Source organism: Camelus bactrianus, chromosome 20 (assembly GCF_048773025.1).
Source record: "Camelus bactrianus isolate YW-2024 breed Bactrian camel chromosome 20, ASM4877302v1, whole genome shotgun sequence".
Lineage (NCBI taxonomy): Eukaryota > Metazoa > Chordata > Mammalia > Artiodactyla > Camelidae > Camelus > Camelus bactrianus.
In genome coordinates, this window is record NC_133558.1 from 32,436,621 (window position 1) to 32,461,489 (window position 24,869).

At 39.4% G+C, this 24,869-nt stretch overlaps 1 long non-coding RNA gene across 2 annotated transcripts in view; it reads right to left on the bottom strand.

The window, feature by feature from the left end:
- The window catches only part of LOC141574246 (uncharacterized), a 335,328-nt gene that overhangs the window by 194,685 nt on the left and 115,774 nt on the right, over positions 1-24,869 (bottom strand). For both annotated transcript variants that reach the window (XR_012501158.1, XR_012501159.1), the window contains exon 4: positions 173-249. This is a non-coding gene — a long non-coding RNA (uncharacterized LOC141574246). The remainder of the gene's footprint in view (positions 1-172; positions 250-24,869) is intronic.

Consider the following 24,869-nt stretch of genomic DNA (forward strand, 5'->3'; position numbering starts at 1 on the left):
ATCTCCTTTTTCCCCCTTTAAGTATCATAGTATACGGATTCTCAAAGTGTGATCTGGAGATCCCAACCACAGAGAACCCAGAAGAGCAAAACTCTCTTCGTAATAACATGACTTACCCTTTTCAGTCTCATTTTCCCATGAATGTATGGTGGATTGCCTAGAGGCGACCTACCAGGTAGTGTGGTAGCTGAACACAGAAGCCGATGCTGAGGACGAGCTGTCTTCTGTTAAGCCACACATTAATAAGATCTGTAAAAATATAAAATAATGACATTTTTCTTACTAGTTGTTGCTTGTTTAGGAAAGTAAGGTTGTTTTAAACATTAAAACATAGGTTGATTATATTAACAAGTAATGGGTTTTAAGTTAAATAATTTTTTAAGTTGCCAGTCTTACTTTCTCATGATAAATACCAGTAAACATAATTCTAATAAACTAACATTCTTTGGGTTTCTTAGCAACATTTAGTAATGTAAAGAATATGGAGACTAAAATGTTTGAGAGCAGCTGTCAGAGAATACACCAGAGATGTTTTATTTATTTTTCTTGCTGTGTTCCCAGAGACTCACAAGCTGAGGAACAATTAGTCTGGAAGGATAAAACCCACCCTCCACCATCCCCCTCCCAGCGCTGGGAGGAGAAGAGAGTTAGGCATTGAATGTATCTCTGACAGGGTCTCAAGAGACCTGCACCTTCACACCAGTTCCCTTCAGGTGAGATTCGGGGGGGGGGGGGGGTGTCAAGGTAAATTTGGGAGGCGATGAATTCCACCAAGAAGGTTTCTGTTTTCTTGATGTTACTTGTTAATTTACTCCTCAAATCTATCCCTTTCTTTTTACTGTCAATGCTACCACACTATTTCAGTGTTGGGCTAATGCAATATTCTACAGTCTGGTCTTCTGGGCTAAAATCTCCTTTCCTCTAATCTATACCACCAGAACAATTACCCCAAATTGAACTTTGTCAAAGATATCCTCACTTAGAAATATCAGTGACTTCCCCCACCGCCTGCAGCCTGAAGTCTAAACATCTTGGAATCTCAGGGTAACAGACTTTTCAGTCTATTCAGGAACACAGAAATCATCAGACCCAAGCCCTGCGTGGTCTAAAATAAAAAACTGATGTCTGTAAGTGATGTGAGTTTATCATGGTCATATGAACAAGAGCAACATTATCAAATGGGCATTCTTGTTGAGTCTGCATCGGACATTCGTGGTGCCATGAATTGTCCTAATTTACGTTTCCAAATATGTCCTTCTATTTCCCAACCTAATAGCTCTACTTCAGCTGCCCTATTCTCATCGTCCTGAAGACATACTATGTACTGTATTCTCACCCACCCACGTAATTCTCATTTTCTCCTCTGCTCTCTAAACGTATCTTTTAAGATTTGTCAAAGTCACATCTTCCCTCGAAGATTCTCTTGGACCAATTCAGCTCACATTAATCTCTCTCTTCTTGGTATTCTGGTTAAATTTGTCCACACATAGCACTTACTGCGTTCCTGTAACATATGGCCATGCACGATACTTCATTTTTTGTGTGTGCACCATTTACGTTTGCATCTTAAAATTTCTGCCTCATGTTGAGCACATTCAGGGTATTTAAATATACCAGTGGAGTATTACAGAAGCTCTTCTTGGCAACATTAGCAAATAATATATTGATTACATCTTTTCATTTGTAAGACTGTATTAACTGGCTTATTAAAAGAGACTAGAAACACAGAATTCAGTAAGTCTACAACTGACTTCCCCAATGATCTCCAAAGCATTTTTCAGTTTCATTGATCCTCACGTCATTCCTAAACTTAACTCCACATGCAAAATCAATTCAGCTGCACTGATAATCAGGTCTGCTACAAAACCACCCGCTTAAACAAATATGAAAGAATTTTGAGTTTGCCTGACCTGATTTGTGGAAGACTGTGCCAACGTGAAGTGAGATGGAGAACTTGAGAGTTCAGAGGGGATGGGCACATATATTTATGTTCAAAAAAGAGCAATTGAGAGATGCAGAAAAAAAACGAGCAGCCAAGTCCAGTTTACCGTATTACCTAACAGTGAGCTGGTAGATAAGAATCTGAATCCCTCTGCCCGTTCCTTCATTTGCATACTCCACCGATGACGGCCAAAGTCCGCACCAGTGCCACAGAGCACCTTGACTGGACCCGGCGCCCTTTCACAATGATGCACAAAGATGCCAAATAAGCTCTGGCAAGTGCAAAAGTCCAGTGAAAGGAAGGACAAGGCAAGGACCAGCCATCATAACCCAGGCCCTATTCTTACCACCGTTCTCATTTATTTTTTGCTTATTTCAGTATCTATGCGATTCTTCCTGATTACAAAGATAATAAAATCATTTGCCTCATTGAGAATATAAAAAACGAAATATAGCATTTTTACTCTCCTCAAAAGTTAAAATTCCTAAACATTGTATTGCAATACATAGTGATCTTTGTTTGCCTCATGGAGAAAACATTTATGATGAAAATACAATTGTCATTTCTCTGCAGGACTGGTGTGCTGTAGGAGAAAGATTATTGACTTAAGGGCTAGAAAATTCTAAATTTAAATCCTTCCTCTCCAGGTTTTAAGATGCATTATCTGTGGCATTTGATTTTTGTATTCCCACCAAGTTACCCACCTCTTTGTCTGAAATAATACTGATTTCATAAAGAGTTGTTTGGGAAAATACATTAGATAACAAAAGTGAAGCGGATGGCAGAAGGGTATTTTCATAAATACTAATTATCATCCCTTATACCTGTCACTACCCCTTACCCAGATCCCACACCACACACGGAGTTTCTGAACATTTTTCTATCAAATGTATTATGTCTGAAAACATCACAGGAAATCACACTCAGCATCTGAAAGAGAACTGATACCGTGCAGGGAAACTTTGAATCATGATTCATTAAAACAGTCCAACCTATTTCTGTCAACTTTGAGGGATGAGTTCTCTGCCGTTCCTCTGCTTATTTATGTAAGATCAATGGAATCTTTAATGTGTGTTTAATATCTTCGGGCTCTGAGAAAATCAGTAGAAGCCATTCATCAAGGCACACAGATGTGTGCGTTCAGAAGGACAAGACGAATGCAGAGGGCTGATTTGGGCACTAACTCATAATCAATTCTTTCCTCAGATAATGTGGAAGTTTCTCTTAGAGATCAGTGTCCTCCTTTACGGGTGAGAAGATTATCCTCTGAATAATGAAGACTCCCCGTAACTTTCAGGATTGGAGAAAGCTGTGTTGGGCTCTAGACATTCGTATTGTTTACACAGGGTCCTTGTTCTGGTATCTGTGTCTTTAATTAAGGTCCTTTCTTGACCGTGAAGAAAGAGATTTGTCATTTCTCTTCCTGGCTGTTTTAAATTTAATTGACGGATGCTACAATATTTAGCATGTGTGTGTTCATTATTGTGTGGATTTAGAATATTTCACTGTAACTTCTGCTGACTGTAGCTGAATCAAATAACTTTATACAGAGATCTGGCTTCAGTTTAGTCACAGTCTGATGATTCAGTTTGATTTCGTACCATTTATTTTTCTATGTAAAGTAGTCTTCAAAATTGTGTGATTTGGAGTCCAGTGGGGGTACTTACCTGGTATATTCATCCACTCTCCAATTTTGTTTTATTTTCTTCAGTTCTTTTGAGTTTTACCACATCTTTAAAAAAATTTTTTTAATCTATTTTGTTTTAATTTTTAAAATTGAAGTATAGTTGATTTACAATGCTGTGTTAGCTTCTGGTGTACAGCAAAGTAATTCAGTTATGTATATATTCCTTTTCACATTCTTTTTCATTATAGGTTATTACAAGATATTGAATGTAGTTCCCTGTGCTCTACAGCAGGGCCTTATTGTTTATCTGTTTTATATACAGTCGTTTGTATCTGCTAATCCTAAACTCCTAATTGTCCCTACCCCCTTTCCCCTCTAGTAACCACAAATTTGTTTTCTATGTCTGAGTCTGTTTTTGTTTTGTAAATAAGTTCATTTGTATCTTTTTTCTTTTAGATTCCACATGTAAGTGATGTCACATGATACTTGTGTCTCTCTGAACTTACTTCACTTAGCATGATAATCTCTAGGTCCATCCGTGTTACTGAAAATAGCATTATTTCATTCGTTTTTATGGCTGAGCAGTAGTAGTCCACTGTGTGTATATACCACATCTTCTTTATCCAGTCATCTGTAGATGGACACTTAGGTTTCCTCCATGCCTTAGGGCTATTGTAAATAGTGCTGCTATGAACACTGGGGTACACGTATTTTTTCGAATTAGAGTTTCCCCCTTATATATGCCCAGGAGTGGCATTGCTGGCTCATATGGTAAGTCTATTTTTAGTCTTTTGAGGTATCTTCATACTGTTTTCCACAGTGGCTGCATCACACTGCATTCCCACCAGCAGCATGGGAGGGTTCCCTTTTCTCCACAGCCTCTCCAGCATTTACTGTTTGTGGACTTTTTAATGATAGCCACTCTGATCCGTGTCAGATGACAGCTCACTGTAGTTTTGATTTGCATTTCTCTGATAATGAGCAATGCTGAATATTTCTTCAACTCTTTTTAAAATATCACATTTCATGAACATTTACCTAACACGGTGCTTGGCATTTTCCGTTTCACACTTCTCTAATCTGTGTGCAGTAAGGGTGGTATGCCATGCTCCTTAAAGTAGTTCTTTGCAGTGTGGTGTTTACTGAAGCATCTGTCATAGTTTTGTTACACAGAACCCAGAAAACAAAATATTTGTGTTCCAAAGACGCAGGCTGCAGATGTAAGCACAGCCAGGCATAGCTATGACAGGGATAACACGGTGAAAACGTTCACTTTTACCTGAAACATACATCCTGCTGATGCAGGACATGTGATCAGGCTTTGCACAGCAGAACCCTCCGAGGTGGAGCCGTGTCAGGGTTTTGAGGGGGAAGTGTCTCCTCGTAAAGATACATAAAATATATTTTATGGGATGCTGGGGCATTCATCCCAAATTTAAAGATAAAATTAAGCAGCAGATTTCTCCTGGGACAAGCACAGTGACCAAGTCATCTCACACCTCCAGTAATTCAAAACATCTGGCAAAACAGAGAAGCAGAGTCCCAGAGCCAGGACCCCAGCTGGACACAGTCCAAACCGGAGGTGGGAGAAGATTTACTACAAGTGATGTCCTGTGTTTGGATTAATACTCATGAAAAGACATTCAATCAATGCAATAACAAAACTGTTGGGCATTACAAACAAATGTTAAGACAGACATACTTAGGACCTGTCAATCGTCCTCCTAGGAATATATCCATTGAAAAAGCCTGCTCATGTTTACCAAGAGACATGTACAAGAATATACCACAGCAACATCGTCACACCATATTAACAAAAACCTCAAAACAACTGAAATGCCCATCAAGCTTAAAATGGCATCTGCATAAAATGGGACATTCTATAAAAATGAAAATGATACACTTGAGAATTTGGGGGAAAACAAATCATAAAAACATAACATTAACCAAAGCAAAAGCAAAAGCCACATACAATAGGATACATTTGTACAAAATTCAAAATATTTATTAAACACATAAAAATATATTTAGGGTTGAGGTCCTTAGGAGATAAATTATGAAGAAATACTATTGAGTATTTTCTGGAATTTAATTATATGAAAATACAGAAGTCTGATTTGCCATCACTTTGTGGAGGGGAGGGGTGGTGACTGAAGTGAGTGCAGTGAGAGGTGCTGAGACTTTGTGATGCATTTTTTTGTAGTTAAGACTTTCATCGTGTCCATCATGTCCAGGTGCTGTATTTACTTTGTGATGTATCATTGAGCTTTTCATTTTCTGCTGGACTTTTCTAAATGTGTAATATATTTCACATATCTAGAATGATACATTTCACATATCTATGAATGGTTTGCATTTGCAGAGAAAATATGAAAATGAACAAGCCTACAAGACAGAATAAAAGGGCAAGAAAACTAAACCTCCTTTCCTTTTCTATGATTTAATTCATCAAAAATTTCAGGTAGATACTGTGTGTGTGCACGCACATGTCTGTGTGTGTATAAATGGCACTGCTTGGTGCTGCAGTATCTGAAGAATTTGTAGCGCATCACAAAACCTGACGCTTAGAACCACATGCGAGCTACCATCACTCCATCATGTTACAGTGGCCTTGTCTGAAGTGCTCAGAAAACAATTTCACAAAACTTTCCACGAAGTAATTTTGACCTATAAAGGAAGCATGTCACTGTGACCCCACATTTTACTTAAACTGAGATGGAGTTTGATATGATCTGGGTTTTGTCACTGACATGCACTAAAACCTTGTCAGTGATTCTCGTCTGACATGACAGATGACTTCTTATAAACTTTTATTATGTGCTTCTTTTTATTCCTTGAAAAATGAAGTTGTTATGGCTCAGAAATAAAAAAAGAAAAAAAAAAAAAAAACCTTAGAAACTTAGAGTCAGCTTGGTGTCACATTTCCCGGAGCAGGAGGTGGAAGAACAGCGCATATCACGCTGCTCTTTTCTCCACCGTGACCTTCCTCCACTCCTCGGCCACATCCCCATTTTTGCCTGCTCACGCTGCTTCCTCGGGGGCGTCTAATCTCTAAGCATGGCCTCCCTGTCTCAGCATCTCTTATTGACTTTTCCTAATCTTATTATTTCTGCTGAAATTTACTCTGCACGTCATTTTTTTGCTAGCCCCGCACTGTACATCGATGGGATTCACCCCGGAGGAATCTTTACATCGCCAGCCTAACAAATGAAATTAGGGAAGCAAGGTGATCAGGTCTAGAATCTGGTGGGACCAAAGAACCAGCATCTACATGGAGCGCGCCATGAGAATTTAAACCGAGGTCAGCGGCTAAGGACGGTATTGACCGCAATGGCTCAGGACCTGTTACGTTTTGTTTTGTTGTATTTTGTTTTTAATGAGGTGCCTGCTTAAACCTTAAGGGGAATCAACAAATAAGAATCATATGATAAAACCAGAAATGTAACTTCTTTTTTTTTAAACAATTTGGTGGAGAGAAAAGACTATGATCTTTGGTTTCAAATAGGACCGCGTTCACATCCAAGCTCCACAGTTTGACAGATGTAGTATCTTAACATCCACAATCTTAGTGCATTTGTCTATGAAACAGAGCTCTTAAATCCTTAAGATCTTATCTTTAGAGTCAAATGAGATTTGGGTTATGAAGTGCCCTGCATTTATTTGACATTAATGAATGTTAACTATTATTATTGCTGCCTAATTCCTTTGACACCCTCACCTTCTATATCTGACCCTGCATTCACCCTTTCCCTACAACAAGGGAAGTCACAAGAGTTGCCTTTCTTTCTTTCTGCAGTGGGTATATAAGAGGCATTGAATGCCTCCTAAGGCTTTCATATTACATCATAAGTTAACGAAATGGAGCGAAGAGTGAAGAGCAAGTAAAGACAGCAAGGTGAGACTGGAAGAAGAGAGGACGGTAAAGATGGAGAGACAGACATACAGACAGATAAAAATAAATTAAAACTATGTGTGCATCAAGGTTGGCTTGTGCTGAAGGATGGTATTGCTTCTGTATTTGAAGGGCTACAAATCCCCTAATTCATAGTCACATTTGGATTCAGAAATGATTACAGGTAAATTCTATTTGGGGGGGTTATTTAATTCCATGTCTTTATTTGGAGAACATGACACTGTAAGTATGATCATGCATAAAAATATTAAAATGCTACAAAATGACTTGTAATGAAAAACAATATTTTCCCTCCATACCTTTCCTTATCTACGGTTTTATTCCCTTAAGCTAAATACTTTTTATTTTAAATATTTCTTCAGACGTCAACTTCAGTATTTCATAATAGGATTTGTATCATCTTTTCTAGATTTTTCAATTTTAGTCAAGTATTGTCTTCCTCCCACGACTATTTAGAGTGTTGTTCGCTCATGATACTATCACCAGTTTCCCTCCATTTTTCTTGCAAATGGTAATATTAATGCTTTTAGGTTCGTTATAGGTTACCTTTGTTACATTTTTATTTTCATTCAATTTTTTGTAGCTCCCAGCTACTTAGGTTTCTAAAGTTCCTCTCAAATCTCCTCCCAAATTTACCCTGCAGGCAACTTCCTAAAGAAAAGGATTGTGGAGAATCCATTATTTCAGTAATTAAATACGCAAAATACCTGTTGCCAGCCCTCATTCATGTAGGAAAGCTTAACTAGTGTAGATGCTGAGACCATTTGCCACCAGAAATCCAAAAGACCCACTTCATTGTCTTTTAGTTTTGATTCTTGCTACTGAGTCTTACAAAAATGTGTTTCTTGTTCCTCTGTCAAGTGTCTTCTATTTTGGGGTTGTTTTTTTTCTTCTTCTTTCCTCTTTGGAGCCTTACGGAATGCTCTCATTTTCCTCCAGTTTTCACAGGGACATATCTAAGTAAGCACTGCCCCATTTGCTGAATAATTGAAGTCTCGCGATTTCAGTTATAAAATAATTCATCTGTATGCGTTAAGCCATGGGGTACTGGCCTCTGCTTTCTGCTTTGTCTTTAATCGGATGATGGGAATTCGCATTACTCCTCAGTGTCTCTGCTGCTCCTCGCTATTTTCAATCTCTGACTTTTTGTTCTTTCTTGGAGACTTTCTCAACTTTGTCTTCTTACCCTTACACAATTTTCTTTTTAATTTCAGAAATCAATTTTTAAATTTTGAAGTTTTTTATTGTTAACTAGTTCTTCCTTTTAATTATATTATTTTCTTGTTTTATGTACAAAGTAGATTAAAATCTCTGTAAATACCAATTTTTCAAATTGTTTTATGTAACTGAATTTATTTTATGATAATTTTAAAGTGTGTTTTATTTCCTTTTTCCCCCTTTTCAGACATTTCTAAATATCAATAAGCTTTGTTTCATGTTTAAAGACAAACCAACAAATGCAAATAATTGTGAGAAATAAGTGTATGGGTGATGCTTCTTAACTAACAGGTTTTGAAAACTTCCTTCCATGAGGAATGCATTCAATTTTCATTAGTCATCACTCCCCCGATTCATTTATAGCCCCTCAGATATTAGTTGAAATTCTTTGTCTACTACTTACCTCTTTCATTCCCTTTTTGCTATAGAAAAATCCCTTTCAAAAATCATTTTAATTGGGTAACTGGTGGGAGTGGAAATGAATGTATACAATAAAGCTATTATTTGAAATGCAACTAAAGTATTTTAGTGTCAGCATGCATGCTAATTAAGATAAATATTGCTAAATATAAAACCAATGGAGCCTTTAAGATGTTGCTTACTTACAGTGCATTTTATATGAAATTTATTTTAGCTTTTATTATTCATAAATTTCAGGAAGGAAAATGAGGCTCTTAAGAGATTACATAAATTCATTAAATTCACAGAGGTATGAAAGGATAAACCTGGGATTCAAAGTCAGTTTTGTTTCAGTAAAAAGCTCTTTTCGGCACCTCAAACAGCTGTGTGTCTCCCCGCCTAGGGAAACCTCATTTTCATTTCTGCATGGGGGTGATTTTACCTCCATGGGACATTTAGCAATTTCTGGCGTATTTTTTACTGTAACAACTGTAGGACGCTTCTAGCATATGGTGTGTGGAGGCTGGAGATGCCGTTAACCGTCCTACAATGAGCAGAACACTTGCACAGCAGAGAACAGCCAGACCAAAATGTCAATAGTTTTGAGGTCAAAAACCCTTGGTCTAATTAGAATGCAGAATTTCCATAGACATTAGCAGTGGATAGCAGCATATGAATTTCCAACAAGTTTATTGCAATTTTTACTCTTTAGAATTATAACACAATATCATACACAGTTTTATAAACCATTCTATAAGGATTAAGTCACATCTTAAAAATTATAGTGGAGACCCACATTCTTTAGAATGGGACATATTATATAAATTCTTGAAATATTGTTGATTTTAAATTCTGTGAGTAATCTATAACCTTTCTCCTTTTAAATATGGTCCTTTTATTTGATGATGCTGAAAATTACGGAGTGAAAGTAAAGGTCTGAGGAATGACTTTGTGCTATTTTACTGAAGTTGTATCTGAAGAAAGACAATCAAGGGTAGTCACACTTCCCCCCTGTTTTAAAGACATCAAAAAATGACACACTATGTGCTCCAGCTCCCTTTCTCACCTCTGATGCCTTTGGAGGATCTAAATCTCTCCAAAATATGTCAGCTCAACCATTGTCCTTTCCATTCATTCTATAGCTACTGTTCCATGTCCCTCAGTTGGCCGTGCAGTTTACCACTTAACACAGGGCTGGTGTCTGCCTGCCTGACGTTTTCTAGCCCTGGCTGGGAAGCCAGCTTCCCAGAGAGCAAGTCCTGCCCCGATGGTGGGTGGCTGTGTCCACCATGCCGTTCACCTTGGCGGAGACACTGGGCTGTCCTCAGCCTGCCTGCGAGAGTGAATTCCACACAGCTTCAGTAATGAAGGGAGGGGGGAAAATTACAGTGTTTAGCAGAGGATTTTTAAAAACAATAGCATACCTTTAAGCAGGTCAAAATGAATTTCTCTTAAATTCTACAAAGAGGCAGTTTCAGTTTCCCTGAGATTCAGACTCCCTGGAAATGTGTTGTGCTGTGAGCTGGTGTTTGCCCTAAGCTATTTTGAGAAACCTGTATTTTAAAAGGAAAAACATTAAAGTTTTAATGTTTTTAATGTTAATTAAAGTTTTATTGTTTTGATGTGATTCATATTAAAGCTTTAGTTAAATATATCTGTTCAATTAATGCCGTTTTACTTACATTTCTTAAAATAAGCTTTAGAAAATGTAAAATACTGACATTTCATTATGCAGTGGTTTTTTACTTTGAAACTGCATATAAATAACATTCATCAAAAGTGTTTTCTTCAGATGGTATTTGGGTGATTTAAGCAGATATAGTGGGAGAAAAACAAATCTTAAAATAAGGTTACAAAAAAAGTGCTGGAGAATAGGAAGGATACAGGGCAGAGGGGTTAATCTAACCCTGGAGGATAAGTGAGGTCCTCTAAGAGGAGATCACCACTGAGCTGAATCATAAATCATACTTGAGCGTTAGACGGTCAGAAAAAGGGAAAGGAATCTTAGGCCATATAAACAGCAGGCCCCAGAGCACAAAACAGGACAGCAGTGAGGATGGATGATTTCATAAGCATAACTATTAACCTGCCTCCGGCTCGCACTGAGCATCTCCATGGCTTCCGTGCCAAAAGTACCCCTCTCCTTTTTCGTCTCTTGCCTTAGGTAATTTGGGGTCAGTAACGCCTACAGATTGTCATGAAGTACAATATATTCGTGTTTCTTAAATCTTCATTTTCTTTGTACTGATTCCATCGATTGTTGCGAGAACGATATTAAAATTTCTGACTATAATTTGTGGATTTCTCTGTTTCTCTTTACAGTTCTTGAAACTGCTATCCTAGATAGCTTGAAGCTTTGTCATATTAAAACATTCTTTTAAAAATGGTTTATTTTGGATATGGTATTTTGAATGCCATGTGAAATGTGTATAACAGATATGTGGTCAAATAAATTTTGCTTAAAAATGGAAGAAATGAAAAACATTTGAAAAACATTTAGAAGCATTATTATTCTGGAGGTTTTGAGTACCTACATAATACCAGGCCTCTTTAAATAGTTCTTCAGTGAAGCCAATTCAGATCTGAGAAGGGGAAGGGAGAGGGCCCTGGTTGGTATAATACAGGGAAAATGGGGGTTTTAGATTATCTGATGTATTTCATTATTTGGGGAAAATAATATCAAATTGATTTGTTTCAGCATTTAGAAAAGATGGATAATAGAAATTTAAAAGCTAAGCAAATAAAAAGGAAAGAACTTTACGTCCGTGTATATTAGTAATTAAATCTGCTGCACTATTTAGAAAATACGGACTCACAAAGACTGGACGATGAGAGTGTCGTTAAATGGCTTTTGTCCTGACTGTCCTTATGCTGACTGTGGAGCAGCTGAGGGACCCGCTACAGGGGATACAGACAAAAGAGATCCCACGAAGAGCCAAGCGCCCATCACTGAAGAGATCAACAGCTTTCCTCACTGGAAGCAACATGGAGGCACAACAAAATTTTGCCTGCATGTTCCATTCCCAAATTAGTTAGCTCTAAAAATCTTCCCTGAATTCCCAGGAAGCCTACCCGCTCCTGAAGATTCCCCGCTTCTTCATGGCCAGCTCCTTCTATACAATGTTATCTCAGGTCAACTGAGTAATTATCTCCCTATACTTCCAAAGAAACTGTAAGCCCACAGCGGGGGGGGGGGGGGGGGGGGTAAAGGAGAGATAAACCAAAGACTTAAAGAGTCTAGTGATAAGAAGGAGTCAGTATTCACAAGACTGTAATTTAAATGGAAATCCACAGAGGATTAATAACACTTTATACAGGCTAGTATTCATTCACATTTTTTTCTGACTTCCTTTAAATCTTGTGTTTTATTTTTACGGTTTATACTCTCTGTCTGCACTTCCCATGTCCCCCCAGGAGAGACAAGTAACCCTGAGGAAATGAGTACCCACTCGGGCAGCTAGGGCAGGGATGGGGGAAGGGCTGCTGTCTGAACAAACCGAAACCATGGGAGCAGCACATTAGCCACAGGCTCCTGGAGTTCACGGAGAGAGGAAGCAGAAGTCAGAAGAAAGGAAAGCGAGGCCAAACCCAAACTAGTACAGGAGCAGGTATACGTTTTCTCAAAAAGAGTCACTAAATTAATCAGGGCGATTTTCCCTCCCAGAAATGAAGGACTTTTTCTAATTCCTAAATATCAATTTTTATTGCTTCCCCCAAGAAACTGCACAAATCTTTAAAAGTAATTTAAGGACAGATGAAACCTGAGCATCCACACTCTCATTTGACATCAGGAACTAAGCCAGAGAATTGTGTCTCCTCCAGGGGACAAATCTCACAGCACTGCCCTGTGCACAGAACGCCCGCTCTCCATTTGTGAATTTTAACAAGCACATTCACATTTGAGAATGTGAGCCTCTCTTCCCTAGCAATATTTTGGGGATAGGGAAAAATAGACGTTTTCATTAAATTCAGGTTTTTGTGAAAAAGAAATTGTAACTACCTAAAGTCAAGTCAGTGACAGCTCTAGTCAACTGTCGTTGTTATAAAAGGAAAAAAAAAAGTATAAAAGGAGGAGGTCAAAAAACTAGGAATTGTGGGAGAGTCACACATGTGCTGAGCAGATGGAAAAGGAGTCAAAAATGAAAATGTATATAAAGATTTTTAGGCTGCAATAGAAAGACAGGTATATAGTGTAAAACAGGGTCAGAGAAAGCAAGAATTAGCAGCAAAAGGAAAAATATGCTGGCAATGATCAAACGTCCAGGGAAACTGAAAGAAGTAGGTAAAAACTTTCTTCTCATGTTATTGATTATCAAAACCAAGTCATGCTCCTTAATGGGATATCATTTGTAAGCAAATGATATAATTTATAAATATATTTTTAAGGATTTAATTTATATTATATATAATTTAAGTATAATGTATATATAATAAATAAATATTGTATAAACATAGTTTATAAGTATATATAACACATTGCATATACTACACTGCATATTTAGATAGATGTGATATATATTATATATTCTAACATATATATTTATAAATTATATTATTTATCTTTAAGAATTTAATTTACAGCCTCATAGAACAATACTTTCTCTGCTTAAATATATTGTCTTCAGCAGTTTGTAGTTCCCAAAGTGACATCATATACACAAGCAAACTTCATCACCTCATATGGACAAATGCTCTCCTAGCTTTCTACTCTCCAGCTCAGCAGAGTTAAGAGTTAGCATGACTGAATCCCACAAAACTATTTTGGTTGCAAAAACACTTTGAGAGGTTAGAAGAATTGGAGGGAAAAAAAAATGTTTAAAAGAACTTTTACCTTTGGTGACATGAGTCACCTGTTGATCTGTTGAAACAATTTCTCTAAACAGATATTCTTAACTTATGTGGACCCAAGGATAAGTTTTGGGTTGTTGATGATGCCATGAGACTGACTACCAGATTGTGTTAATACGTATTTATACAAAATTCTAAGAAGTGTGTCTCTGGCTTTTATCAGACTCCTAAATATCCGCCATCAAAATAGGATCAAAATATACACCCCACAGGGCCTGACCCACATGGTTACACCCCAGAGACTCAGCCCTCGTCAAACATGTTATCTGCGCCGAAGCAACAGATGGTGGAGAAGCAACATAGTGAGAGTTTGGCTCCAATCTCATGCCGCCCCTTGACGAGTGGCTGCAAAAGGCACTTCACCTTCAAGAGATCCCTATTCCTACCTGTATAAAAGGAGTGCTTTGGGCTAAGAAAACGCTTCTAAGAGTCTGTCTAGTTCTAAGGACTCTCCCTCTGGCCTTTTCTCCTCTCACCCCAGGAACCCGTAACTCATCCGAACAGGCCTTCCTATGCTTATAAGCATAAAATCTGAAAGTCAAATGAGGCAGAAAGAAAAAAATTTAATAGATATGCTGCTGGTCGGCATATTGAATGGTTTAGTAATTTATTGTTCCAAGTATCTACATTTTTAAGGATAATGCCAAAGGGTGGCAAGCCTATGAGGGCTTAGAAAATTGCCAGCATTTCAACTGTCATTTAAGAAAGTTTTTTATGCCCCCTTTGCTAGCTCATCTACTCTTTGGTGTCTAAATGTTTCAGCATCTTAATGCTATGTTCCCGTACATGAAAATTCAGCCTGGGGTGAGTACTCCATCCGTGTAAATGCCCAGATGGTGAAAACTATGCAGAACCAGGCAGTGGCAGGCTGGTCCCTCAACCTGGAAAGAAACTGCGATCAACTTGTTAGAGACCATCAGGTCACGCTTGACTGTCCCTCCGCCATCAGGACGGCGTCGGGGTGGGAGATGGATGCAGCACTGCCACACATCTAAAGCACCAGTCGCCACCTTTGTTTCCAAACATAACTCTAGATATACTGGGCTCAGCAGACTGATGTGTAAGTGTGTGAGAAAGGTTGGAAGGGAAAGCAGCAGCACCAGAAATACATAGTGATGAGGGTGATGTTGCCAAAAGGCTGGTTTGGCCGAGAGAGCTCGTTCACTGGACTTCAGTCAAAGAAGCTTTAGTTACGTCCCAGGGCGGTTGTGTGGGAGTGTACAATAGTTTCCACTCTTTTCTTTTCTTTTTTTTTTTTTAATTCTCGAAGCTTCAGTCTTCAAGTTTGTAAAAGAGTATGAGAATATCGAATCCATCATTTTGATGGTCAAACAAGATCATATAAGTGCAATTATTTAGTAAAGCTCTCTACAAATTTAAAGTATTTTATTATAACCCACATTGCATGTTATCTAAAGTTTAGAGCTTTGACCTTCTGTGGTTTGATACATTGCTCCATAGTCCAGTTCAGTCACTCTCATATTCAACACAGCATTTGCCCAAGTTGTCTTGACCTTTACCTAAAGTGAAAAATGTCTATATAAAATGTTAATGTTTCTGAAAACCATTTTAAAATACTTTCCAAAACAATTTATAAAAAAGAAACAAAATGAAATAAAAACAGAATAGAAGCAGGTTTCAGAAGGTTGGAAAAATTATTTGGGGAGCAAATTACAAAGACGGACATGGACTTAACACTTCTGTGTTTTGGAAAACTAGAAAGGGGAGGGCAAGGAATCAGTAGTACGTGGGATTGGAGCCCTCCAGCAGCTGGTGGTTTTCCGCTGATTCCTTCATGGGCTCTCCCGATGAAGCTTTCCATTTACTAATGTATTTGCAAGTACTATGCAGCCCTAAATCACACGTAGGCGTTTCTCCCCCTTTCCAGAGGACTGGCCTCAACAGAGCTGGATTTACTATTAATATGTCCTGTTCCTCTCTCTCTGAAAAGAATAAATAGAGGCTGATCTGGGACAAATCATTTCCTGTGCTTAATGAGTCCCTGTGTGTTAATAATGTTAACTGTTGACTCTGTTCCTCACTCCAAGTAATAGCACATTATATTTGTTAGTTCTTGAAAGCTTTCAAAGGTTTTTTTTTTTTTGCTTGCTTGCTTGCTTGCTTCCTTCCTTCCTCCATGCCTCTCTCTCTCTCTCCTCTCTCTTTTCTCCTTCCTTCAATTTTATCTACAAAGCAAAACAGGCACTTGTTCTTGCCCCATATTTCAAATGAGGAATCCGAGACTCAGGAACAATCTTCTCCCCTTGCCCAAGGTCACATAAATTAGGCTATGAAATTATGATCAAGGGCATTCACACACTATTTGTTTATTCATGAAATAGACACTGAATTGCCAATAGGTACCTGGAACTCTCCAAGGTGGTGGAGGGGGGCTGGTGAATGACAGAGACCCAGGCTTCACCCTCCAGCAGCCCAGCCAGGCAGGTGGGCAATGAGCCTCCGAAGGCGAGGAGACGTGGGAAGGAAATGACAAGGTGCCTTGTCAGTGAATGACAATGGGGCACGAGAGACCTTGGGGATCAAGGAAGTTATTCTCTGAGAACACGGTGTTTAAGACCTGAAGGGAAAGTCTAAGTCAGATATAGAGTGAGTATGGAGAAGCGGGTGTTAAATTTAAGGGAGCAGAAGGCAATACAAGTGCACAGAAAAATCTAGAAAGTGAAAGACATTCAGTATAAACAGAATTTACTGGGGTAAGAGTTCCCAGAGCTTCAGCCCACTTCTCTCTGTCTGAGCGCTCTGCCCACCGTGGACTGTGGCTCACGGCCTCCTCTCATTCAGGTCTTGGCTTAAATGGGAAAGTCTCCTTTGACGACCTAATTTAAAATTACACCCTCCCAGCACTCACCAATCCCCTTGAAAACCTTATTTTCCTGTCCTGTGTAGTCTCTTCTGACACAGCACGACTCTGTCTCTCCCCCTGTGACAGCGGAGATCTGCACTGCTTCCTCCTCCTCTGTACGCCGAGAGGGACCGGCGCATCGCGCGTGGGACGTAAATGTGTGGAGTGAAAGGACAAGGGACAGAGAGAGAAACCAAGACCAGCGCTGAGACAGTGGCAGACTTTTTAGGACGTCGTATGCTGTGAAAATCACAATGAAAAAGACTGCAGATAGATTTAAACAAGGAAAAACATGATTCCAAAAAAAAGAAAGCTTTGGTTTTCACGTGGAGACTGGCCCCAAAGGAGGACAGGTGTACGTGGGGGTGAGTAGCAAGGAATTCACTGGAGTGGCTGAGGCCACAGGTGCTGAGATGTTGACAAGTTACAGACGCTGGGCTGGGACTGGAGGAATGAAATGCAAGGTCCTCGCTGTGGGCCCTGCTACCGAGCTTGAACTTAGCTTTGCCGACAGCGGGGAGCTATTCTAAGGTGACTCTACTAGGGAATGTGAGGCTTCTTGTTTTGGAAAGTTGGCTCTGATTGATGGCAGCATCTAGAAGGCTGAGCGAGGGCTTGACATGAATGAACGTGCCAACTGGAGATACGTGACTTCTTTAAGGTCATGTAACCAATGGAGCTGAAATTCTGACTTTCAATAATCATGCTGTGTAATAGTAATAATGATGACGTCACAGCTAGCTGGACGGCAAATGGTACCTGTACATAATCTCATGTATTCCTCGCAGTAATCTCGTAAGGTAAACGATATCATTACTTCATGTGTGTGTGTGTGGGGGTGGGTGTGTGTGGGTGGGTGTGTGCACATCCCCACTCATCCTCACAAGCTGAGTGATGTGGGAGGCACGGGTCCCCAGCCTGCAAGCCCAGAAGACCCACACCACTTTCCAACAGCCCTCCCCTCCTACTCGCCCCAACCCCTGCCTGAAACTGGCTTTTGGTTCTGTTGTTTTTTCCCCTGTAACAATAAACGCCCTCTCACTCCCCCTGAACAAGGAGAAACTCCCTTTGGGGTTTGCCTGAGTAAAGAGCCTGTTCCCTGGCAGTCTGAGTCCTGGGGAACGTGTGCGGCTGGTTTAATAGGCAAGATTTAGTGATATTACTACTTTTATGACACAGAAGCAGCGATCACAAGAAATAGTGAGTGAGGTGAATGAAGCCCCTTCTTGGAGGAGGAAATGGAAGTTAATAAAGAATATAATTTAAGGCAAACAAAACAATCACCCCATTGCCAAAAACAAAACATAACAAAGCAAAGCAAAACAAAAGTTCTTTTTGAAGTCACGACCTCTAATCTTTCTATTTATATCACCTTGCTTTCCTGACATCCTCTTACAAAATACGCTAAGGTGTAACATATTTTAGAAAGATTTTAAGTGTCAGTTTTAAAATGGAAAGTTTCAGCTATAAGGGGAATTCATTTACATTAAAGGCTTTATCCCTACTCGGGCTGGATTATTATAGAAAAGGAAATGCTTATACAAACTACACTTTTGTGAAATTAAATTTGTATCCACTTATGTCAAAAAAGAGAAATCACCCAAAATAACTCCATCTTTCCATTTTCATGACAGTTCAGGTGATCATGAAATAGAGTATTAACCCTCGCTTAACATAACTTGGCTTCTCCGGGGAGGCGAGGTTTTGATGGTGAGGCAAAGCACATTTGCCCAGAAGGTATTTCAGAAAAGATTTCTCTAACTCACTGGTGATGCAGTTCTCCAGTTCACACACATTTGTGTCTTATCACGCATTGAGTCTCACTTTTTATTAAGACACTGGCTGCTTCCTATGAGATCAGTTTTGGCTCCACAAAGTCATCATCATTATTTAAGAAATACTGGCACTTGTTTAGAGGTTAAAACACAAAAATGATTTGGCGTCTGTACTTGTGCCCAAAATAATTAGTTATAAATAGATTTCACCTTCTCTTGGGCGAAGGGCAAACATAGCAGGGGTCTCCAGCAGCCTAGGGCAGCCAAGTAAAGTTGAACAATGTTTGCCGTGAGCAAAGATGCCGGGCCTGGGGTGGGGGGTGGCTGAAATCCAGCCAACATTCAGCCTGCAGGTATCAAGAAAGAGTAACTTTTTCCAATTTGTCTAGAGTCTTGGAGAGTTTGGCAGAGGCTGATGAGCTCTGTGACCTTGGGCAAACACTCTCAGGCTCTTTGAACCTCAGTTGCTTCAACTATAAAATAATAATAATACTATTTAGACCATAAAATGCATATGGACTTAATTACACTGTAAATTCTATACTCAGGCACACATGTGTCTTCCTTCACAATTCTAATTTAATTGGCCATTTTCCTAGATATATCCTGTATCTTTTCAAAAATATTAAGTCCTGCTAGTTATTTTTGGCAAAATAGCATTATAAGATAACTAGTCCTGAGCAAAACCAGTTCTGCTCCCAATTTGTTAAAATTGGTTCCGTCTTCAAAAATGTATTTTGGCAAATGCTGGTGTGATGAATAATTTATGGAAAAGTTAGCACACGAGACAGAATACTTTAGAAGTGAATCTTAAGTGGCTGCTAGCGTACATATTTGATTTCATTAGAAGCAAAAAATATGTTCAAATGGATGTTGTAATAAAAATAAAAGATGTGATGTAAATTTCTATCAGTTCATTTCCCACATAAAAATCTATCTCTAAGTGGGCGCTCCTTTCCCCCACTTTGCTCTTGTGAGAGAACTCAGACCACATTCACATCACCCAGAAATAATCTACTCAAAGCTCAGTGAGCTACGCAAATTTCATTGACAAGACTGCAGTAACTTTGGAAGACGTTTACATTACCCACCCTACAGCAAATTTCTCAAAACAAGCATGGCTAGTCCAAAATCCTCCAGTCCCAGAAGACTGTCTATAGGATTAATCTCCCCTTTTCCCCCCATGCAGCCCCTCCTCCTGCACCATTTTCCAGGCTTCTGCTTTCTCCTGCTTCCCCAGACTGCACTTGGTCCCTCACTTAATTATGCAGAAAAATTCAGCAAACTTGCACACCCACCACCTATTCCATCCCCCGTCCAAACAAGGACACGCCACTAATCAGGAGCCATTTCTTCTCAAAACAGCACAGGGGGTTCGGAGGAGGGAGAGGGGGAGGATAAAATCTTGACACCCAGATACATGCATTTTCTTATTGTATTCGTTGGACAAGATTTTATTAGCTGTTTCTTTTTATTTTCTGAAGCCCATCTGGCAACCCAGAGAGGTGTATCCACTCTATTTTAAATGTATTTCTGCTACTAAGGCTAAGATCATTCTTTGGCTTTCTTCAACTATTTCAAAGAGTCTGGCAGTGCGACCTGTAGTTTGCCTGCAGGGACCTACAACTGTAGAAGGTAGGACTTGGGGAGCTTCCTCCTAAAGGCTCTTTGAAGGCTCTGGATTCTTCCAGGAGGCTCTTCGGAGCAGCTGGTTCCATGCTGCGGTCCCAAGAATCCTCCCGTACCTGGGAGGTCAGGAGATGTGCGTGGGTCTAGAGGTGCTTCAGGGCATAAAAGGCCTTGGAATTTTTATACTATTCATTCACTACAGGCTCATCCACAGAACAGTGAAGGAAATGATTGCTTGTGACACTTTACAGACATGCATGTTGAGCAGTAAAATGTTAGGCTGGTTGAACAAGGGCACAGATGGTGCTAGTGTAAAAAAGCTTTCTCCGTGTTATACACGCACACAAGATCTGTTTGTGTCCATATCTATGCTCGGATATATCTGTTCTATGAAAGCGGGGGGAAGGCAAGTTTTTCTTATCCCAGTGATTCAAGAGAAATTAAAGGATGGGATGTGCATGTGTATGTGGTGGAGTCGCGCCAAGTTATGCAAAATCAGGAGACTTTGGGTGCAGAACTGCTTTCTGGTCTGAGAAAGAGTGTGGCAGAGAGCTGGGGCAGAGGTAGAAACACCTCCAGCCTGCAACCCAGAAGCCCCCTGGCAAGGTGAAGGCTCGAGAGCTGAGGATCTCAGAAGAAAGCACATGTGACTTAAAGAGAAGTGGCCATGTTGTGGACTCTGCAAGGAGCTTTTTATTTAATGAAAAAAGAATTGATAACATTTCTTGAGCTAAAGCCACAAAGTGGCAAGTCAAGAGACCAGCAGCCAGAACCTTTGTGAAGAACGCTGACGTCCCCTCGCGGTGGGAAGTTAGGGACACTGGCTGAGGGGGAGGAGGAGGCTTGGGTTACATTAGTTTCCCTGGTGAGGACTTGGAGCCCCAAACGCCTCTCATTTACACCTAAAAATTCTATTTCCCCAGGATGCAGTGGCCTTAAAAAACGTATGCAGTTTGGATTCTAGATAAGAAAGGAAACTAGATTTATGAACGAAAAAATTAGAAAACAATGATAGCCCATGAGGTAAATGCAGCAAATATGCCTCCTTCTCCTTGTAGCCTTTGTCTCAGCCTCTGCTGACAAATCCCTTTGTGATTTCAAAATAAGAAATCGCCCTTTAGAAGCAGAACTAGCTTGGACCAAGACTGATGACTAAAGGTTTGATTGCTGCAGCTGACAAACAAATTGAATTTGCAAAGAGCCAGGGAAGCGGTTTCTCCAAAAATGGGGAGATCCAGGCAGGGAGGTTTGTTTTTTGTTTTTTGGGTTTTTTTTGGTCTGTGCTTCTTCTCTGTACCTTTATTTTAACTGGTTTAAAGTCAAAATATTAGTGTTCAGTTTTTCCTTATATTTTGTCTACTTTTGAAATTCGAGGCAATAAAAGTAACTCTCTACTTTCAAAATATTAATGTGACAGAAAATCTATAAATAATGGTTATAAGAAAAAAAGAAATTGTCCCAAATTTGATCTGGGACAGAACTTTCTGCTTAATGTAATTGACAACCTCTTTCTTGGCAGGTAAGTTTCTTAAGAAATTATCTGACAGACTTTACGAAGATTAAATGTGTTCAGGGAAACTAATGACCCCATCCTTCTGGCGATCAGTCAAGAGTCCAGAAATCTTTAATCAACCTTTTTCCTTTCAAAAATGCTCTGACAATGTTCATCCTGCCAACCTCTTGTCCCAGAAAATGTCCTTACTGAGAAGGAAATTGTTGAAACCAGGCTGGATAAGAGTCCTGTCGAGGTTCTCAAACCTACTGGGCAGCAGAAGTAAGCCTGGAACCCTAGCCTGCTGTCTGTGGTCCATCAGAGATCTGGGTGTTTGTCCCTGCAGGAAAACCTCATCTATCCTGAGAGACTCACAGGTTTTAGTACTTAGTTTTATCTTGAATTACTTAACAACTCTGAGCCTCCATCTCTTCATATAAAAACAATGGGCTGATGATGAAGATGACGGATTTTTAACTTTTTTGGTCATCTTTTGTTTCCTTGGACTTCCTGTTCTCCCTAGTGTCTGACACACAGCGGTCACTCAGCAGACGCTAATTCACAAAAAGGTGTGAACTAAGCAAGCAGCAGGGGCACGAAGAGCAGGATCCTAAAGACAGATTTGAGGCAAACTGAACAGAACCTGAGCCCAGGTGGGTATACGGAATAATAAGGAAGGTATAGTAAACAATAAAGATGATCCCAAGCTCCCAATTTATAGACTGTAAGATGAGTGACACCATTATTCACTAAAATAAGACATCGAGGAGGTCAGGCTGAGCCCTGACGTCCCTCAGCACCCGAAACAAGCCAGTGACATGTGTTCATTTGGCACTTGAGGCTCTGAAGGCGAGAGGACAGATGAAAATGAAATGAAATTTTGCTTTTCAGAACACGGAGTCCTGGTCATTTTTAATTTCAGCAACTTGGAGAAATGTCACTACCCTTCCAGTACCGGGAGGGGAGGGCCAGCCCGTGTAAGTCATACACTGGATTATCATGTTAGGCGGCCACACCAAGTAAGGGAGTCTTAGTATATTTTAGAGAGTACAGGCTAAAAGAGGAAACCGTGAATTTAAATGTGTTAATGCACTAAAATGAATTCTGCAATTTTAATTTCTCTCTCCAGTCATTTCTAAATAGAAAAGAATTTTCTCTATGATATTTTGTCTAGGCAGGCACACCCCACTGCCAAACACATATCTAAACCTCTCCCAACTTTCAAATTTAAAAAAGAAATAAACTCAAAGCATTAATTTTAAAGTGTTCAGAGTATTCTAGCCAAAGAAATCTTACAGACATGGTTAAAATTAATTTATAACCTGAATATTCCGTCTTATACAAGATGTGTCCCTTCTGGCCAACCTAGAGGATCTAATATTCTGTCCAATGGAATTGGCTCAAATTGGTCTCATCAAGTTCAAAAGCCTCCAAATTATCACCCTAGGGGAATCGCACGACTGAGACTAGTGATTCTGAAAAAAAAATGCTAGCTTTACTTACTTTGCTATTTTTAATGTACATTTATTTGTTAATCATCCAAACCATCGCTGGCATGTTGTAGGGAACTGACACGTTCCTGGGGGCCAGTACAGTATGGTGAAAGCAACAGGCGATTTTTGTAAAAAAAAAAAATTATTAAGTAACTCTAAAATATTTATAATTTGGAACCGTATTCTTCATAATGTAGGGTGACTGCCTACACTAAGTTTTCTTTCATTTTTCCTACCTTAATTTTTGCTGATACTCAAATTTCCACTATTAAGAATTTATAAATTTAGCTAAAGGCCTTGATCTTTTTTCCAATGCCAGTTCCCCAAGGTTAGTTTTAATTCTTGTGGCTCATATACGCTTCACTGACAAGATGCCGGGGGAGAAGTTGAGTTCACTAGCTCTGGGTGAAACTGGTGCACGGCCCTGACAGTCACAGAGGGCCCATCTTAAGTTCATCCTGAACAACACACGCACAGCGTCTTCTGCTTGGATGACCTCATCTAAGCACTGGCAAGACATATTCTTATACCAGCCTTCAAGGAAAGCATCTCCTAGTTAGGGAGAACCCGGCTGAAGATAGAAGAATAAATCCGTGTACCAAATGAGGTTTCATTTTGCACCTGCTTCTCTTTCACCTAAATGTTTAAAAATAGTCTGAACTGAAGTGTTATCTTAGAACCGTTGGTGAAGTCTCTAGAAGCTTCTAGAATTTTTTTCATCTATCTTATAATTTAGTGTCTTTGAATTTTCACTGCCATTCATGTAAATCTGCTCTCCCATTAGCATTTTTACCCCAAGAGTTATTTTTCCCCATGAATGGCAAAAAATAAGAAGAAGAAGAAGATTTAACTTTACTGCATGACAGATATGGGTAGATTTGGGGTCAATGCCCTTCTTTTCTTATATGCTAACATTTCTAATTATGACAGGTTTCCAGGCAAAAGACTGTGGTCTGTCTCCCTTGGTCAGTATCTTCTGAGCAAAGCTGGATTCCAGTAAAGACTTCAATATAACTTCCTCACCCACTCTTCTATTATCCATTTGGAATATTCCTACTGCTCCTTCCCTCAGAGTTACTGACTTTCCACCTTACTTTCTCTCTCCAAATTTCTGGCACTTTCCCAATTACAAATTTCATTTTCACTGTGGGCCCTTTTTCCCAACACAGTGCAACCATCACCTACGAAATGTCTCTTTTTTTTTGCCAAGATCCACTAGAGTATAAAAATGAGCTACTAATGACAGGCTAAGTGTGGAATATGTGGCGTGCATCCTGTTTGCAAAGACTGTGATTCCACTGAGAGTTTTTTAATTAGTCGATGTGCTAGTTAATCTTCTAGGAGAGACAGTCATAGAAAATATGAGTCAGGTAACCGTGTACACGAATTTCTATCCACGCCGACTCCTGCAGCACAAGTGACTCTGAAGCTCACCACACCACAGAACCAACTGCTGGGAAACCCGCATCGTTTGCATTTCCGTCTTAGACTTCAAAACAAAGCAGAGAGGATGTTTGCCAAAGGAAGGGAAATATTAAGTTCAGAATACATAGATTTACCCTAAATGGGAAGGAGGGAACACTTTTAAAATATGTGATTTGTTTCTAAATGTCAAAATTAGTTTCTTTAAGAGATTAATCATATTTTGTGTGTGAATATTTTCTGTATGG